At 44.5% G+C, this 18,324-nt stretch overlaps 1 long non-coding RNA gene across 1 annotated transcript; it reads left to right on the plus strand.

Moving 5' to 3' along the window:
- Positions 1-234: 234 nt before the first annotated feature.
- On the plus strand, positions 235-1,426 carry LOC121594099. Its single transcript, XR_006004897.1, has 5 exons — positions 235-272; positions 341-443; positions 517-590; positions 685-987; positions 1,073-1,426. It is a non-coding gene; the product is annotated as an uncharacterized LOC121594099 (long non-coding RNA).
- The last annotated feature ends 16,898 nt before the right edge of the window (positions 1,427-18,324 follow it).

An 18,324-nucleotide genomic window follows, 5' to 3' on the forward strand; every position in this document is an offset into this window, starting at 1 on the left:
ATAACGCACATCTATCGGAATCAGAAAAACACCCGGTAATACTATCATCGAAACATCCACTGTCCGCTCTACTAGCTGTACCTATAGCGATTCTGTCGAGCTGAGCTTTCACGTCCCTCACCACCGATCTCCTTCCTACCCCTCGCCTAAGATCGTCTGACGTCTCGCCTGACACCTTTCGTTGTGTTGGTACTCCTCGGCTGCTGTCACTGTAGAAATTAGGTTGTGTATGTAAAAAAAACGTAAACAGTGTTGTTGGTTGATCAATTTTGGTAAGTTTTTTAATAATTAAGTTCTTAATTTTACGTAAGTAAGTGCCATTTTTTAGCTAAAATGTAAGAGGTAGAAGTCCTCCCCAATGCGTGCTGGCTCCGTCGGAAGCGGTACGTGCATATACCGGCATAGAAAAGTGGTGTGGTGGACAACACAGCACAAGACAGTGGGTAAGCGTTTTCCAGCGATTATGGTGATAAAGAAACATTATTTTAATAGACTATGACCTCTTTTAACTTGCAGATATAATGCAAAAATGATATGGGCCTGCCGCAGGTGTTTGCGACTGTGCGCTGTGTATGATTGTGTATGATACGGTAAGTTGTAAGTGGGCCACGAAAGAAGAAGAAGATTGTTTGGCGAAGCTAGGGATTAGGATGCTAATCATGGTGTTTTTTTCCTTTTTTGCAGCCAATTTTCCTCTATCCTGGAACGTGGGCTTACGATGAACCATTAAAGAACATCCTCCGGGAGCTGTACGGCGACGAATCGGGCTCTACCAGCACAACACGCTAGAGACCCAGCCGGCACCGGGTGCCCCGATTGCGCCGTCAGACGGTGTCGAGCGCGCTCGTTCACAACGTTCGGGGCAGGAATTCAACCCTTCGGATCTGCATTATCCGCTGCCTCACAATAGCTGCAGCAGCAACAGGACCGAACCGACCGCACTACTGATTGCGGTCAAATTTCCTGGCAGGAGAAAAAACCCCACAAGTGAGTTCCTTCTAGATGCACTATCGCTACATCTAGATCTGTTGTTTTATCTTTCCTCTATAGCAAATGTTTTATATTCCCTCAGGTGTATCGATTTCATCGACGGCCGCTCGCTGACGGCACCAACATGCCACTGAATAACCCCGGAAAGGCGACAAGCGCTCATCTCCAGCGGCAAATTGTTAACATCAATCCTCTTCCGCACATCTACACGACATCATGATAAAAATACGTTAATGAGTTAAGATTAATCTTAAGTGAGCTTTAAGGCATACATCGATATGCCTAATTTTAGGTTAAGTGTTATGAAATGCGCGTGTGTGCGAAGGGTCGAAATGAGCGCTAAGCAAACTAAGCGGCCGCGTAGGGCCCCGTGGTCTTGAGGGGCCCCAAAAATGGAACCCACCCCTCGCTCGCTAGTAAAATTTACATTTGTGCTTATAAACCTACATTTATGAGACTGCCTCCACTCGTATGTGCGGGTTTTATACAACATTTAAGATAAATAAATCTAGTTTATATTCTCATAAAACACTACGCATTTTAAAGGGGGAATAAACATGATGACATAGTTAATTTGTTAGAAGGTTTCTATTCACGTTCACTAGAGGATTTTGTCTGGATATTTGCGGACTGCATTTCGATTACATTGGTTTAACCTGGTGGAACTGGTAGCTTGTAGCGCACCATACTCGCCTGTCCTACCCCTGGTACTGAACGATCCAGCCCATAGTCGTTCGCAAGGACAGACAAAAGGAAGCTGTGCATGGTGTGTCAAAAAATGTGTAACAGATGGTAGAATATGGGTACCTGCGGGTGAGAGAGTCCGTTTCTAATTTATTATCAGTTGGTCAGTTTTATTATTATCAGGTTTATTATCAGTTGGTGACACGTTCAAATGGATGTGCGCAGATCATGGCCCGATCCTGAGGGCTCACCGTTGAAAAAGGCGCTGTCAGCGTGTGATGTCCTCAATGAGGATCTTGACACGGAACCGAGAGTGGCCATTCTCCCCCTCCCCCCCCCCCCCCTCCGCATGTGTTTTTGTATGTGGCTTTCTTCTTCTTCTTCCTTATGTAGGTGGCTTTATAATCATGTTTTAAAAGAAATAAATCAAAGAGCTGTTGAACGACGTTTATGCGTTGTTTTGTCGCACATTTTGTGTTATTTTTATGCGGACACGGAAAGAAAAATGAACTGGATGCATTTCAGGTGTAAGGGTAAATGTAAATAAAGGATACATACAGTGGTGGATTAATGGTATCGGGGGCCCTAGCCGGTAAGACGAATTGAGGCCCCCTGTAAATGGTAAATGGTGGGCCGGGCGGAGGGGGGGGGGTGTTAGCGGCATTAAACTGGCTGTTGGGAGTTTGAACGCCGTCGGGGGGCCCTACGATCATCAGTCACAGGCTCTAAAATTGATTCGCCAGCCTCGGGGCCCCAACGTCCATCCTTCCGGGGGCCCTTGTCGCTAGTACTCTGTCCATACGGCATACTATAGAATGGCGATCTACGGGGTCCCTTAATCGGCGGGGCCCCAGGCGACCGCCTAGTCCGCCTACCGTTAGATCCGCCACTGGATGAGGATGATAATATCATGCCCGTCATAGGTTCAAGCCTCATATAGACGGTCCCCTCGTAGTAAGGACTGGCCAGCCGGATGTGTGGTACTAAAAAGACGCAAAAGCTTGCATTGGCTGGCATGACCAGGTATATGGATACGGCAAATAGAAGAAGAAGAAACAGGAAAATGGAAAGCAGCAGTCTGTAGAAGCTTCGGTTGAGACCTTTGCTGTTAAAGAAGATGGAAATGTCGTTGCATGTGGATGGAATGATGAGGTTGTGGGTGGTTCGGGTGATGAATGGTTGGGAGCGGAGATGAATGAATCGGCGAAACCAGTTTACCTCTTTCCATGCATTGTATGAGGAATCAATTAAAATAGTTAAATGGTATTGAAATATGGGTCAATTTTCGGGAAAATCAGGTATGAAAATAATGCGACATTTTTTAACACATGAGTACATTATCTCATACGGCCGATAAAACCAGCTTACATCGGGTCGAGATCAGTATTGGAGTATCAGACATGATAAAAAAATCCGGTACGGAACTATTCCTTCACTTTCGCTCGTTTGAAATTGGCTTCATAACCGTTGATCCTCATGGCGATCAAATGGCCACATCAGAAACGGCACGGAACGGCAACCACCAGCATAGCACAAATATTGCTTCAACACCAGAATTGATCGGCTCTCGCATCGTCAAGGTCACAGGTTAAACCAAATACACTACATATATATGTACCAATCGCGCCAATTCTGAGATACAACTACAACCCTACCATATACCAGTATCAGCTGATGATCTATCGCACACAGAGGAGCGGCGCGTGCAAATAAGGGGAAGGGGCCTGAAGGAAGAGAAAACAGGGGAAGGCACCGGGAGAGAGAGTGTGTGTGGTCAAAATTTTTGGCCATTTAAATTTTGTCCACCAACACCGTTAAATTTCGGAGCTTTTTTCTTGCCCGAAAGAGATAGCCATACACTTGACATACAGCTGTCTCGCTCATATGACACTTCCAAGGCTCGCAAGCTCTTTATTGCGAGGGCCCTGGAGCAGTGAACTTGTAAAGCGTGTGAGCCCTCGCGCGCCCTCGCAAATCGCTGTCACTTGCACTGCGGAACTCATGGCAGTCACAGAACAAGATACACGCAACACACATTCACACATCTACACACACGAGCAGTATGATAGGAGATAAGGGTCGGGTTCAAGAGTCAAACTCTTTTTTGAACTCTTTTTTGAACTCATTTTTGAATTTATATTTTGCATGAAATTTAAAGAAGTTCTTCTTTGGTGGCCGGGAATGTTGGAATTTGGATAATTATTTTCGAACTTAAATTTGAGTTGTACATTAACCTTCGTTTCTATGACCAAAAATACACCCTCATCTTTATGACCACCTACCTGGGTAGGTAATACATTTTAGAAGGGAATTCATATTTTTATTGGTAAAAAAATGTCGTATTTAACTTAGTCTATGCAGCTATAATAACAATACTTCTTTTTATGTTATAAATTTATGAAGTATGGCTTTTAGTTACATAAATTGATTTCATAGCAATTAGATGAATTGACACTAATACACCGCCATGTCTTCCCGACTGTCGGGGCAATCATTTCAATCTATGTGGCTTTAGAAGAATATTAAGAGCTAGAAAACTTTTGAAAAAGATTTTATAAATATAACTACATGCATTGCTATACCTATCATTACAAAATTAGCGACTAATCGAAAACAAAATCCTTTATTGTATGTATTACCTACCCGGGTAGGTGGTTATAGAAGTAAGGGGTAAAAGTTGATTTTATTTTTTAAAGCACATTTAAAAAAAATAAAAAATTCTGAATTTTTTACCACTTTTATAAAACATGTTTCTCTAGGCATTCTAATTTTTTTGGATCGCTTCGATAATCCAATAAAAAGTTACCATAAAAAGAATAAGCTAAACATACCCGGGTAGGTGGTTATAGAAATGAAGGTTAAACAAAGCGTTAAGAAACTAAACTAAGCGGGCTAATCCCGCTGTGCAAAGCGACGGAAGAAATCATGGCGTTCGGATTGTCGGAATGGAATTTTATCCTGCCTTCTTTTTCTCTCCAACGGCAAATTTGTCAAGCAGCTCATCGAGCTACCCGGCCCTGGCTCCGCCTCATACCCCTCGCAGGAGCGCGTTGCCGAAGGTTTGGATGTGTTGGTGCGTCAGACGGCCAATCGCTGTCAGCCGTAGTCCGTGCTTTTTCCTTCCATAGCGCTATCTCTTTCTCGCGTGTGGTCAATGCTTGCGAGCTGTTATGGCGCTTAAAAAAGCCGTTAACAAACATTGCAGCGAAGAAGTTACATTTTCACCAATCAAACCAAAACAGCGCAATAAGTTCAATTGCTGCAATGTAAAAATGACTACGGAATCGCTAGCTCACGCTGGAGAGTTTGCTGTGCAACGCGCAGAACCCTAATCCGCATTAACACGTTCAGTCCGAAACTGATTTTCATCAACATTCTGTTCCGCCGGCATCTAGAACGCAAGCTGATTGTGAAACCGGTATACTGGAAAGTTCACTGGCAGTCCCTGGGGCCTGCCATCGAACTCAACGTGTTAAGCATTAAGCATAACTTTGTTACACTAAGTTTTTTTGCTTTCGTATGGTGTAGATTACACAAATATGCTGAGCCGTCTGCGCAAGGGTGTGAGTGTGCGTGTGTGTGCAAAACTGTCGCCGAATGTATGTTCTTCCGGAATGTTATGATCCATCGGAAAGGAAGGTGTTCATGAAAGGCAGAAAAACGAGTTGAGGCCCCTATAAATGGTAACTGATGACCGGGGGGAGGGGGTGCTGGCACACAGCTGTTGGGAGATTGAACAGTATACTTATATTCCCGGCGGAGTGCGGAAGGGGGGTGTGGCCATCGGACCCTTATGATCATCAGTCACAGGCCCTAAAGTTGTTGCCGGCATGTGGATGGGGGGGGAGGGGGGTGCAAATGGTTCTCCAGTCACGGGGCCCCAACGATCTTTCCGGGGGCCCTTGTCGCTAATACTCTTTCCACTTGTAGACATACGGCATACTACGGCATAGACTAGAGATTTTCGGCGACCGCCTAGTCCGCCTACCGTTACATCCGCCGCTGGTTCATGACGGTGTTTTTTTTTTTTTTATTGTGGAGGTGCATCCTTCCCCCTGCCTGCAGCGTATGCATCAGGCAGAAGACAGTATGGCAGTATGCAAATTGCCCGCTCGATAGGCACCGCCATCATTCCGCACATCTTAACAGCATGCCCGTCTTGGGTTCTAACCGCATATGAACCGTCCGCCGTAGCTAGGGCTGACTATCCGGCTACGTGGTACTCAAGGCCTGAAAAGGCCAACATGATCGCGTAGGCAGTAATGACAAGAGTAATCATAAGAAAAAGAACTTTGAAGCGCCATCCGTACCGGAGAAGAGTTTGTCAAACAGAGAGTCAAACAGTTTTGGGGTTTCCACACGCACGCACACACACAAACACGCACGCACGCATACACACGCACACACGCACGCACGCACACACGCGTGCACGCACCCCCGAAGGAGCGCACGCGAGCACGCACTCCCGAAGGCGCGCTCGCGAGCACACACCCTCCAAAAAACTCCCCCCCCCCCTCTTGCACGAGCGAGAACGGCTACCTTATCGGTAGAACGGCTGGTACAGCTATCTTGTAGCGCATCCTCATTCAAAGCGCCGGGCGGGGTGGGGAATCGCGGCATGATAGAGTGAACGGTCAATTTCCCCGCGCTGTGTATATGCGTGTGTGTGTGTCGAGACCCGAAAACGCGAGACAGATTTCGGCACATTAAAAAAAATAAAATTTATTGCCACTATACACTGTGTTAAATGATGCTTAGAAGGTCGTTGAAGCATCGAACATGTTCAAATTAAAAAAAAATAGATTGGTGTTAGACGTTCTCCTACGCTTGTTTTAAATAGGCTTCTTCACCCTCAATTGGCACGGGCATCGAATGGTCTCATATGTAGGGGCATGAAATAAAATAAACCATCAATACACCGATAACACTTTGAATCCCAATCCAGCTTCTCCCGCATCGCCTCAAGGTCACATACAAATTAATAAATGCTAACACCCACCAATAACAATACACAACCGCAATGCACGTATAACTATCAACGCATACACCACAACAGCCAATCAGCGGAAGGCACGGACAGAAAAGCAAGTAAGGCAAGGCAGGGTGAGGGAGGGAGAAGAAGCGGACAAAAAATGGGCGCTAATAATTTTAAGTTTTTGACCGTTTTTTTTTGCTCCGCCGCCAAAAATAGTTCGTCCATTTCGCCAACAGATGGCGCTAAACTTGTGCAAGCCTGCGCAGGAATCGCTGAAGTCCAACGCGGGGATCGGGCCAAAATCTGCGCTGGCTAGCGCAGGCTTTGGTACATTTCCTGCGCAGGAAACTGCTCGAATTTGCGCAGCGGGAGTGCAAATTGTAGCACACTAAATAACTCAATTCAGACATTTTATTTTGCAAAAATCCACAAAAATAGAAACAGTGATCTTTTAGACGAATAACACGGCAATAAAAAATTATTTTTGAATAAAATATAAATAATGTTTAAAATACCATAAGATTTGGAGCAGATGATATTACTCGCAACCCTCGCAATGTTTGACGGTAGGGTTGTGTTAGGGTTAGGATCTTGTGCGTTAAAGTGACATTCGACGTTCTCGAAGATCGGCGAAAAAGGGCAATGATCGCGATGTAGCGATGGCCCGACGGCCATCGCGGGAAAAAAAGTTATAAGAGGAACGCGCGTAGGTCACGTTAGCTCTCTACGTTTTATACCGTGCAAGGAATACCGCGTTTTTTTAAACCCCGCTTAAAGCTTGTGAAGATTTGCGAAATAAACGAATTGTAAACCAACACAAGTAAAATCGCATCGTTATTGAAACGGTATTTACGTTTGTCGAGGAGCCGACAAGTTGCGTTCGCAACATTTTTTAAAAAAACGCGCATTGTTCGTGAATACGTCGCGTAATCAAATTGCCAACGGTAAGGCATCGTTACAGTGTCGCGTGTGCAAAGTGAAGCTTGCAGAATGTCCCGTACACCGATCCCGCATCAAGGAGAGCCTCTTCGCGAAGGACTTGAGCCGCTTCCCTCCTCCGTAAACAGGCCAAGCAGCATCCATGAATACGGCAGGAACAGCACAGACCCAGTGGCCAACTTTACAATTAGGCCATTATAAGCTGGACGGGCATCATCGAGGCAATCCTCGAGGGCGTCAGCTACACGAAACGGGACCCTGGACGAGTAGGTTACGAGAGCTCGCGAAGCCAAGCGCGAGCTGAGAGCAATCGAACGCGAAATAGCAGACGTTATAGTAGAAACGGCGTCATCGATTGCCTTGAAGAAAAATGACATAGATCAGTGGTTACGTGATACTGATCGTGTGGGGAAAGTGGATCAGCGTCAGCCTGAGACTCGTACTCAAGCCCTTGCTAACAGGCCGATGCGTCCACAGAACCACTTTCTCCCGCCTTACGCTGTTGAGGTGCCGCCCGTGCATTCACCCGTAAGGATTCCCGAAGCAAGGTCTACTGCGATTGAGGATGAATTGAAAATAATTTATAAACAGTGTGAACAACAGCTGCTTGAAGAGAGACTGCTTGCCGTTGAACGATGCGAGCAACGTCGAATGGCCGAGAAGAAACAATTGCTGGAGGAATCAATATGCCCTTCTACGAGCATTCCGAGACAGCATGAAGAACCGTATTGGCCATCTGTTAGTTTTGTTCCCGTGCATCCTGCAGAAACGACGCATCGACCCATGCATTATAACTCGACCGTTTTTCCGTCGTTTAACCAAAGCCAAATCTCGGCGCGGAAGTGCACGAATAAGGAGCTCCCAGCATTCGCAGGCGACCCAAGGAGTGGATGGCATTCATATCGAATTATGAGCACTCTACCGCGATATGTGGCTACACGAATGGCGAGAACATGTTGCGGCTACAAGCGTGCTTGAAGGGGAAAGCGCGAGAAGCAGTTGGCAACTGCTTACTGTATCCTCAAAGCGTTCCAGAGGCCATCGAGATCCTGGAGGAGTGTTATGGCCGTCCGGAGATAGTGGTGAACACATTGTTGGCCAACATCAGACGCATGCCGCCCCCGTAGGATGACAATTTCGACGCGCTGGTAAATTATGGTGTAGCAGTGCGGAACTTCTGTACATCGATTACGGGTTCTGGTCTGCACAGCTACTTCGATGGAGGACCGCTTCTAGAGGAGCTCGTGGACAACCTGCCGACTTATGTGAGACTAAACTGGTATTACTACCAGAACAGCTGCACACGCGTCACGATGGCGACATTCAACGAATGGATGAAGGAGTTAGTCCGCGCCGCCAGCCGGGGAGTGAAACATACTAGCGGTCGTAAGGAGGTGAAACATGACGGTAGCACTCGTCAGAACGACCGTAAGTACGCTCACCAAAATATTCATTCCACAGAACCGGCCGTAAATACAGCACCCAAACCATCGATGACTGAGGGCGATATCAATCGTTGTGTTGCGTGTCAGGAGAGTTGCGCAAATTTGTCCGACTGCAGTAAGCTTCGTGCTATCAGTGTCAACGCTCGTTGGACCCTTATTAAGCGAGACGGCCTTTGCCGAACGTGTCTTTGTAAACATTCCGGTTCTTGTACCATCGATACATTGTGTGGGGTAAATAAATGTGAGCGTCGACATCATCGGTTGTTGCATTCGCCGAGCAACAATCCAGTACCCAGCACCCGTCAGGAAGGATGTCCTGACAACGCTAATTGCAACGTACACTCTGTTCCGCCCGGAGGTGTTATGCTTAAGTACGTTCCGGTTACGTTGCATGGAGACGGTACACAGGTAGATACGATGGCGCTTCTAGATGACGGATCTTCGGCCACCTTCATGGAGCACGATCTATTGAAAGAGTTGGGCATCAGCGGCAAACCTCGCCCCTTGTGCATTTCGTGGACCGGGAATCAGAGCAGGGTTGAAGATGAGTCTGTTGAGATATCCGTGAAGATATCTGGTGTAGGGGCCCCAGGTGTGTACAATATGCGTGCCGTACACACAGTGCGTACTCTCGGGTTGAGTAAGCAGTCAGTAGCACCGTCGCAGTTAGCCGGCAAATACGATCATCTCAAAGGGGTACCATTACCATCGTATCATAATGCTTCCGCCAGAATACTGATTGAAATTGATAACTGTTTCTTGAGCTAAACACTGAAAACCGCTGAGAGAAGGACAGACGAGCCAGCCGCATCAAAAACATGACTCGGTTGGGTGGTGTATGGTCCGTATCAATACACATCGACAGAGGTGAATACGAAGAGGGTTAAGTGCATGAACGTGCATATTTGTCCCTGCAGTGAAAAAAAAAGATAGTAAGATGGATCTAGCGTTGAGGAAATACTTCTCTTTTGAGTCGCTTGGAGTCTATCATCCGGCGAAACAGCTGCGTTCCCATGAAGAACGCGCTTAACATTCTTGAATCCAGCGTACGGTTGATAGATGGACGGTATGAGGCCGGTCTCTTATGGGAGTATGAAACCATTACGTTACCGGATAGCCGAGCAATGGCATTGAAGCGTCATGATTGTCTGGAGAGGAAGCTACGCCGTGACCCGGACCTGGCTAAGGCAGTGCATACTAAGATCACAGAATATGAAGAGAGAGGGTATATACGAAAGCTTACCCCTACTGAACAAAATACTAAGGAACCAAACGATTGGTATTGGCCCATTTTTCCCGTCATCAATCCAAATAAGCCGGGAAAGGTTCGAGTTGTGTTTGATGCTGCTGCGAAAGTGAATGGAGTCAGCCTAAACGCTGTTTTACTGGACCGGACCAGCTCGTGGGACTCTTAACCGTACTTTACAAATTCCGCGAGTATAAAATTGCGGTGACCGGAGACATACGTGAAATGTGTTTTCAGGTCCATATGAACGAACGTGACCAGCGCAGCCAGATGTTTTTCTGGAACGATGGCAAGATCGGTAGCACCCCACAGCAGTACGTATTAAGTGTGATGACGTTTGGCGCCGCATGTTCACCAAGTACTACACACTACGTAAAGAACACAAAAGCCGATCGCTTTTTAAAAGAATACCCTCGAGCAGTTGAGTGTATCAAATACGAGCCCTATGTGGACGACATGCCAGCGTAGAGTCTGAAGCAGAAGCCATTAGACTAGCACGTGATGTTCGTTTTGTCCATTTACAAGGCGGGTTTGAGATCCGCAACTGGCTGTCTAATTCCACACGGTTGAAGACGGTCATGAACGGGAATGACTCCGAGAGCTTTGAAAGGCCAATCGAAATGGAAATGGCAACGGAAAAGGTGCATGGTATGTGGTGGAACACGGAGACGGATACGTTCACCTTTAAAATCTCTGCACGATACGATCCACAATCATTGCTCGACGGAAGAGCACCAACGAAAAGGGAAATATTGCGCATCCTCATGTCAATATACGACCCCATGGGATTAATCGGCCATCTGTTAATGTATTTAAAGATACTACTACAAGAAGTTTGGCGCGCTAAGGTAACATGGGACGAAGAAGTCACGGGCACTCTACTCGATAAGTGGCGTGTCTGGCTATCGGTATTACCTAGCATACATGCAGTTAACATCCCTAGATGTTACCGACAAGTCACAATGGATAAAGGCTCAAGCATAGAACTGCATGTTTTCTGTGATGTCAGCGAAAACGGGATGGCTGCTGTAGCCTATTTTAGGTTTGAAGAAAATGGAGTGATAGAGTATGCGTTGGTGGGCTAGAAGACAAAGATGGCCCCGTTAACATTTACGTCCATACCGCGGTTGGAGCTACAGGCTGCAGTATTAGGCGCACACCTGGCAAGCGTAATAAAAGCCTCACATCGTATACACATTGCGCGAGAAGTATTTTGGACCGATTCCAAGACTGTAATGTACTGGATAAATGCAGACCATCGACAGAAATAGTCAGTTTGTTGCGGTACGGGTAAGCGTACTCGTCGAAACGTCCAAAGCTGCTGATTGGAATTGGATATCCACCAAGGCCAATGTAGCTGATGAGGGTACGAAATGGCAGAAATTACCCGATCTCAACCCACATAGTAGATGGTACCGTGGACCCGGCTTTCTGTGGAAACCATCCAGCGAGTGGCCAGTTACGCTGGTGCAGCTACGCGAAACGGAAGAAGAAGTGCGTCGCCACCTACTGCACCATGCGTTTAACGAACCGGTAGTACATTTCGCTCATTTTTCTAAGTGGAAGAGACTCCTAAAAGCGGTTGCGTACGTTTACCGCTGTATATACAACTCCCGCTCAGGAACATCCAGAGAAGCCAGGCGAACGGGAGCACTAACGCAAGAAGAATTGCAAGGTGCAGAACATGCAATTTACCGGCAAGTCCAACGTGATGAATATGCGGATGACATTCGATCGTTGAACGACAGTGAGCTGCAAAAATATTCATGGAGGCAGCCACTTAAAAAATCGAGCCCACTGTATAAACTAAGTCCGTTTGTCGATAAATACGGAGTTCTTCGAATGAAGGGAAGGATCCATCAATGTGTGTGGGTTGGTGATGACGCAAAAAGACCTATTATCATCCCAAGTTCACACTATGTGACCGATCTGTTGATCAGTTGGTACCACGAAAGAACCCGACACGCGAATCACCAAACTGCAATAAACGAGATAAGGCTGAAGTACCATCTCTCGTGACTAAAAACAGCTTACCGAGTGAGACGCAGCTGCCAGTACTGCAAGGTTCGTCGTGCTAAACCTCAGAATCCTGCGATGGGAAACCTTCCGTATCAACGATTGGCGGCCTATCAACAACCATTCTCCTACACTGGTATTGACTATTAGCAACCAGAGACGAAATGGGTGTTCAACCCTCCAGTATCACCCCACTTTGGAGGGTCATGAGAAAGACTTATCCTGTCCGTAAAGAAGACGCTTTCGTCCTTTGATCTTCCTCATAACCCCACCCGACGAACTGCTCCGTGCTAGATTGAGTGAAGTAGAGTTGATCGTGAATTCGAGACCGTTGACAGACGTACCGGTTGAAGACGAGGCTGATTCCCCATTAACACCAAATCACTTTATTTTAGGTAGCTCGAATGGAAGCAAGCCACCACTCCCGCTCGATGATTCCATCCCATTCGTACGTAGGTCCTGGAAAGCAGCACAACAATTCGCAGATATATTCTGGAAAAGATGGGTGAACGAATACTTACCGACGCTGACAAGACGGACCAAGTGGTACCAGCCGACGAAACCATTAGAAGAGGAGGATCTGGTGTTGATTGCGGATGGAAACAACCCGAGAAACTGCTGGCCAAAGGGACGAATCGTCAAGGTGTGTCGTACGAGCGACCATGAGGTGCGGCGCGTGACGGTGCAAACGATGAGCGGATTGTTTGAGCGACCAGCTGTAAATATTGCGCTTTTGGATATCGGCACAACGAAGGTAGGCCACTAAAGTAGCATACCGGTGGGGAGAATGTTACATTTGTAACCGTGTCGACGAACCGCGTGATTATACGAGTTGGGTAAACAAACGGCTGTCAGGGTTGTGTTAGGGTTAGGATCATGTGCGTTAAAGTGATAGTCGACGTTCTCGAAGATCGGCGAAAAAGGGCAATGATCGCGATGTAGCGATGGCCCGACGGCCATCGCGGAAAAAAAGTTATAAGAGGAACGCGCGTAGGTCACGTTAGCTCTCTACGTTTTATACCGTGCAAGGAATACCGCGTTTTTTTAAACCCCGCTTAAAACTTGTGAAGATTTGCGAAACAAACGAATTGTAAACCAACACAAGTAAAATCGCATCGTTATTGAAACGGTATTTACGTTTGTCGAGGAGCCAACAAGTTGCGTTCGCAACAGATGTGAAAGACACAAATACTGCGATGCGAGTGGTAGAACAGAACGATGAGAGGAACATTATAGAGTACAAAGGAAAGAGATATACTTTTCCTGTTACGATGGAGGATGGAAGTGTAGTAGTGAAGAAACGAAGAGGTAAAGGATTTTTTTGGTGAATACGGTACTGTGCGTGAAGTGAAGGAAGGTGTGTGGGGCAAAGGGCTATCTACAAAAGGGCTGCCAAACGGATTCCGCTGTGTGACTATAGTAAATACAAAGCCAATACCATCATAGGTCACGATATCCAGAAATAAAGCGTTAACTACGCATCGGGGTCAACGACCGACGTGTAGATACTGTGACGAAGGTGTGCACTTTGGAATGACGTGTGCAAATAATCGCAAGTTTATGCAGCAAATTATAGAATCCGGAGAGGGAATGGGGAATGAAGCGAGAGCAACGTACGCATGCACAACAAAGATAGGTGCTAGACCAGCCAAATATCAGTAAATGAGAGATTAGTTGTAGTTTGTAACACGGAATTGGAAACATACCTACAAGATGAAATGGAATGTGAAAGTGAAGAATCAACTCTAAAAAAAACAAACGGGCAAAAGTATTAGAAAATGAAAGCAGAGATTCATCAGCCTTATATTCATCATATTCATCATTCATCATTATATTCATCAGCATATAGAATTATGTGGTATAAAAGCCTTTAGCCACCCTATAGCGTTACTGCTAGTATAGGCGTTACAATACCATTGCGCTATAGTGGCAGCGCTGAAGGAGCGGAAAGGTAGATCACTCTCACTTGATACGCCGAACAGTAAAGACACGTTAAGGAGATTTTTCAAATTACTAATAGTTTAGTTAGGATCATTTAGGTTTTAGTTAGGTTAAGCATCTTGTAGCGGGTTCACGGAGCTTTATCTCACGGCTGTGTCGTTACCAAAAAGAGGGCTTTATTCTTACTTCCTTCTATTCTTATAAACTATCCTAATCCTCTATCCTAATCTATAAACCTAACCTAGCTATAATAATTCCCAATTGTTATGGGATCAAGGTTGCTACACTACACCCCACCAGTAACGGAGTTACGACCTAATTTAAAATATATGCAGGCTTAATTCTATCGATACTAACAGATTCTGATTTTCCATTAATGTCTAATATAAAAAATTTTCTAAGGCGTCTTATAACATGGAACGGGCCTTCATATGGGGGTTTTAAACCTGTCCTAACCTTGTCCACCCTCACAAAAACGTTTTGGCATTTGTCTAAATCCTTGGAAACGTAAGGGTGCAAATTTGTTTTGACTTCGCTTTCGATTGGTTTGATTGATTTCATTATCTTTTTTAAATTTTCTGTGAACTCATGGTCACTGGATAAATAATGTGTGTCTGGTTTGAATATTTCTGATGGTAGACGCAAAGTTTGCCCATATACTATCTCTGCCGGGGTAGCATTTAAATTTTCTTTATGCGAAGCTCTTATTCCCAGTAGAATGATTGGTAATCTTTTTGCCCATGGCACGGACACGTCTGAGGCTTTGATGGAGTTCTTCAGCTGACGGTGAAATCTTTCCACCATGCCGTTTGCTTGAGGATGGTAGGCGGTGGTTCTAATGTGGTGTGTACCTAAAAACTTTGTCAGACTATCGAACAGTCTACTCTCAAACTGTCTACCTCTATCAGTAGTGATAGTTCCCGGGCAACCAAATCTGGAAATATACTCTTTTACAAAAGTCCAAGCTACTGTTTCCGCGGTAATTTCTGGGATTGGATAGCATTCTGGCCATTTCGTGAATCTGTCCATAATTGTTAAAATATATGACATCCCTTCTGAGGGTGGAAGGGGCCCTACAATATCCATATGGATATGATCGAATCTTCCAGCAGGAATTGCAAATTTTCCCAAAGGTGATTTTGTGTGTCTGCTGACCTTTGCCCTTTGGCATGCTATACATGTGCGAGCCCATCTCCCAATATCTGCATTCATTGCAGGCCAGAAAAATCTGGTTGTTATCAACTTCCTGGATGCTCTTACCCCAGGATGTGAGAGGTTATGAACACTATCAAAAATAGATTTTCTTAATGTGCCAGGCACGTAGATACGATTATTACCCGTAGAGGTTTCAAATTGCAAGTTGTATCCATCTACGTTTTTAATTTCCATAGTGTATTTTGATGTTTTATCGCTAGATTTAGATTTGAAAATGATTTGTTCCAGTTGCTCATCACAAGCTTGATGAGTAAAAAATTCATTACAGTCTATTTTTTGTGATAATTCATTCAATTCAATTCTTGAAAGAGCGTCTGCAACTATGTTGCTCTCACCTTTTATATATCTTATGTCTGATGTAAATTGTGATATGTAGTCCAACTGTCTATATTGACGAGGCGATTTATCTGTTTTTGATGCTAAAACTGTTATAAGTGGTTTATGATCAGTCTTCACAAAAAATGTTCGGCCTTCTAAAAAATATCTAAAATGTTTAATTGAAGCAAAAATTGCTAAAAGCTCTCTATCGAATGTGGAATAGCGTTGTTGTGTCTGAGTTAACTTTTTTGAAAAGAAACCTAGAGGTTGCCATTTGCCATTGTCATACTGCTGTAAAACTGCGCCCATTGCAACGTCTGAGGCGTCCGTTGTTAAAGAGTATGTTGTATTCTCTTTTGGATGTGCTAGTAGGGTTACATTCGCCAACTCAGATTTTAACTTATTTATGGCATCAGCGACATTTGCTGGTAATGAAAACAAAGTTTTCTTATGTTTGTTGTGATATGCTACCAAGTCGTGCAGAGGTTGCATTGTTTTAGATATGTCTTTTATGAATCTATGATAGTAGGTCAACATACCCATGAATCTCTGTAGCCCTTTAACCGAAGTAGGGAGAGGAAATTTTGTAATTGCCTCTACTTTATCGGATGAAGGCTTAATGCCTTCAGGGGATATGTTGTGTCCTAAAAATTCTATTGTTTTAACCCCAAAAATGCATTTAGAAGTTTTTATTTTAATGTCGTTTTCTGACAGACGTTGTAAGACTTCTTCTACGTGCTTCTTATGTTGACAAGCATCTTTGCTTGCGATCAAAATATCGTCTATGTAAACGAAAACATAACTCAAATCACTAAATATTCCATTTATGAATCTCTGAAATGTTTGACTTGCATTTCGAAGACCAAATGGCATTCGAGTAAATTCAAACAGTCCAAAAGGTGTGACAATTGCTGTTTTAGAGATATCCTCCTCAGCTACTGGAATGAGATGATACGCTTTGACTATGTCTAACTTCGAGAAGATACTGCAACCATTTAGATTTAATGTAAAATCCTGAATATGAGGAATCGGATATCTATCTGGAATCGTTATAGCATTTAATCGACGATAGTCTCCGCAGGGTCTCCAATCTTGATCAGCTTTTGCAACCAAATGTAATGGAGATGAAGCAGATGAAGATGACGGACGGCAGATTCCTAAATCCATCATTAGTTGAAATTCTCCCTGAGCTGCCTTATATTTTACGGCGTCTAGACGCCTCGGCTTTGAAAAAGGCAGTGCCCCTCTGGTGGTGATGTAATGGACCACTGAGTGCTGAACTGGTTTGCTGTAATCCGGTGGAGCAGTTAGTGATGGAAACTTGTCCAATATGGTTTTGAACTTTCCATTTACTTGAAATAATTTAGGCGTCGGTGTATCGACACTAGCTATTGATCCTTTTGAAAAGAGACTGGTCAGTGGATCGATCAGTTTTTTGTTCTTTAAATCCAAAAGGATTCCAAATTTTGCTAAAAAATCAGCTCCAATTAGAGGTCTATTGACCGAAGCAAGCACAAATTCATGCTGAAACTCGCGTCTCAACCCAAGGGAAACTTTTAAAATTTTTGTTCCGAAAGTGTCTATAGTGCTTCCGTTAGCGGCTGAAAGTTTATTTATTGGTGTTTTAGTTATTTTTCCGAACATATACTGAGGAATAACTGAAACATCTGCCCCTGAATCCATTAAATAAGTAAGTGCACTGAGAGGATCATGAACGAAAAGTCGACAGGAATGTTTACCAATTGAAACTGGCAGGGTTGCTCCGAAACCTGTCAATAACGAAGCAATCTTTAGTTTTTTTCATTAGATTTCCAGAAACACGGTTTGACACAAGAATTTGCTTCTTTCCCATATTTTTGATGGTACCAACAGAACCTTGACTTGCTTGGACGCCTTTGATTATGATTGCGCTGAAATGATCTACTGGGCCTACTTTCTAAATTTTTAAGCCTTCTTGTCAATTCCCTTATTTCTGACTGTAGTGATGCAATTTCATCGATGTTCTGGGAAGCTTGGGAAGAATGTGTGTTGATTCGAATTTCATCTATGTTTTTTCCTAATGATGCTTCCCATATTTGTCTGCAATTTTCAATAGCTCTGAAATATCTCTATCTCCTACGGCAATCAAAGCTACTTCTATTTGCTTTGGTAATCGCCCTAACCAAAGTCTTTTAATGAAACTTGTTGACACTTCAGTACTACTGCCAGCGAGTTGTGACATTTTCCTGAAAAAAACTGACGGAGAATCGTCTCCCATCTCCGCATGAAAAACTAGTCGTGAAATACGTTGTTCCTCGCTAGCAGAAAAACGTTCTATAAGTTTGCCTTTTAAATATTTATATCTATCTTCAGCAGGAGGATCTTGAATAATGTCCATCACCCTCTCGAATGTCTCTGGTGCCATGGCACTCAACAGGTGTATGTATTTGGTTTGGTCTCTGACAATGCGAGCGGTTTCGAATATCGCTTCCGCTTGTATAAACCATCCTACTGGAGAGCTAGCCCAGAATTGTGGCAACTTAATTGTTGAAAATTCCCCAGAGGCAGAGGGAGTA

Source organism: Anopheles merus, chromosome 2L, assembly GCF_017562075.2.
Source record: "Anopheles merus strain MAF chromosome 2L, AmerM5.1, whole genome shotgun sequence".
NCBI lineage: Eukaryota > Metazoa > Arthropoda > Insecta > Diptera > Culicidae > Anopheles > Anopheles merus.